The following is a 2,500-nucleotide window of genomic DNA, read 5'->3' on the forward strand; positions in this document are numbered from 1 at the left end:
CTGTTTGACCATTTTTATTACAATGATAAATAAATAAATATAAAAGAGGAGAAATTAAGACCTTCGGCACAACACACGTTTATTCACGACGTCCTTTTTTTACTCAGATATAAAAAATAAAGTCCACCAATAAATAACTTGTAACGACTAGACATTTGTTTTACTGATGCGCCAAATCTAACATCAGCACCAAAATCCGCCAAGATTCGCACATCCGGCTATTAAAACCGTCCGTGTGGAAACATAGCAAAAGTTCTATTTGGTGTCCTGATGATTTACGTCATTTAAAACTTCATAATTACTTTAAAACATTTATAAGAATCTTTTGTTTTCATGCTCCATGCTGTGTTTGGTTTCACTAATAATAAACACACATTTGCATAAAGCATCAATAATTGTATATGTGTATGTTGATTAGAGAATTAAAAACTTGAAAAGAATTAATTTAAGGTATATTTTGAACAGATACAAATGTGTGAATTAATTGTAATTAATCACAATGAAATATTTTAAACGATTGACAGCACTAACATTTATTTATATATATAAAACCTTATAATTTAAGAATTAAAGACTTTTCTTTAATTATTTTTATATATTTTTTAAATTTCACATTTTTTATTTTGTTTAGTTTTTGGTTTATGGTAAGTTGTATAGCACCAATGAATTCTTTATTACTATATTATTATTATTATTATTATTATTAGTAGTAGTAGTAGTAGTAGTAGTAGTAGTAGTAGTATTGGGCTTCTTGGGGATTTATGTGATAGTTTCTTTTTCTTAAATATTTATTACAAATAATTGACAGATACAGAAACCTCCACCTTACATCATTAATTCGTTCCATGACACACAATCAAGTACTAGCACTATAAATGTTCTTCGTAGCTATGGCAACAAATTCACATGTTCACTGTAAAAAACACTGTGGATATCACTTACACAAACACAGGTGTGAATACACTGCCCTGAAGCACAACCCTGGAGCCGTGGGGACCGAATGTCATGTCATATAAATGCAATGATAATTAATATTTTCATTATTTTTTGTTTCTAGAAAACGTTTTATTTTTTATATTTTTATAGGTTTTTAAAATACACTGCCTGGCCAAAACAAGTGACCACCTTGTAAGGTCACAGGTAAAAGCTCCACTGCATCATGAGTGCAGTGATAAAATAGGTTGCAGCTGCAAAAAGATATTCAAATCCAGCTAATGCAGTGCGGAACTACTCGTGCCTTACAAAATTATGAAAACATGAAGAAATGTCCAGTGATCAAGGAAACGATGTTTATCTGTTTCAGAGGGGTCAAATTTTTGGCCTGCATCAAGCAGAAGGATAACAATGGAGACGACTGCTAAAACTATTAACATTGGGTTAAAAAAAAAACTGTCTAGTGCATTATTACATCCAGAAAGCATGATGATGACCCATCATTTTAAAGGAACAAGTGTGGTTAGAAAAAACTAAATATAATCTTGAATGATCAGATATCAGTTTAACATAAAATCGTAAAAAAAAAAAAAAAAAAAGCTTTCTACATGCACATTAGGACTAAACAGCCTTGAAAAAACCACTTATCAGTAAAGACCATTAAAAAAATGCTTAAATTTGTTAAGGACATGCTCAGATCAGACCCTAGAACAATGAAAAACTTTCATGTGGTCAGATGAGTCCAGATTAACCCTGAACTGATGTTCATAGGCACGCCCAGTACCTAGTGTACAAGCTGGTGGGGAAAGTATTATGATCCAAAAGTGTCAGCCTGGTGATACTGGGTCTTGAACCCACAACCTTCAGAGCAGAAACCCAGAGCCTCAATCACTGAGGTACTACCACCCTATGGAGAGGTGGACCAATAAAATAAGAGTGTGTGTTTGGCCAGGCTGTGAATTTTACTGACCAAAATAAAGCTGCATTAACTGACCGTAGCTGAATTTGATCAATTTTTATAAAAAAAAATTTAAAAACGAGAAAATATGAATCTATATCTTTAGTGGAGTTTCATAACCGCTGAAATAAACCCAGTTCATGGACGACACAGATACCTGACTAGCTCCTGATCCTGGTGTGTGTGTGTATGTGTGTGTGTGTGTGTGTGTGTGTGTGGGAACGCCCTGCTCAGCAAATTGGGGACATTTGCCAAGGAGAACGCAGAGGACACGGTCTCACATTTCTTGACAGTCCAAAAGCGAGAGAGAGATAAGGATGAAAAAAAAAATCACTGCTGCAACAAATTACACACACGAGAAAGAGAGAGAGAAAGAAAGAAAGAAAGAAAGAAAGAAAGAAAGATAGATAGATAGATAGATAGATAGATAGATAGATAGATAGATAGATAGATAGATAGATAGATAGATAGATAGATAGATAGATAGATAGATAGAGAACCAGGGATAATGGAGAAAATGAGAGAAAGTCGAGGTTATTAATGTGTAATCAAAAATGTCACAAAAGGGACACGAAAAGGAACAGCGCAAGAAAGGAACTGAAGAGACAC

At 33.6% G+C, this 2,500-nt stretch overlaps 1 protein-coding gene across 9 annotated transcripts in view; it reads right to left on the reverse strand.

The window, feature by feature from the left end:
* The window catches only part of LOC124376835 (teneurin-3), a 664,771-nt gene that overhangs the window by 80,322 nt on the left and 581,949 nt on the right, over positions 1–2,500 (reverse strand). The gene's annotated exons all lie outside the window — the stretch shown is intronic.

The sequence above is a fragment of the Silurus meridionalis genome, chromosome 2 (assembly GCF_014805685.1).
Source record: "Silurus meridionalis isolate SWU-2019-XX chromosome 2, ASM1480568v1, whole genome shotgun sequence".
Classification (NCBI taxonomy): domain Eukaryota; kingdom Metazoa; phylum Chordata; class Actinopteri; order Siluriformes; family Siluridae; genus Silurus; species Silurus meridionalis.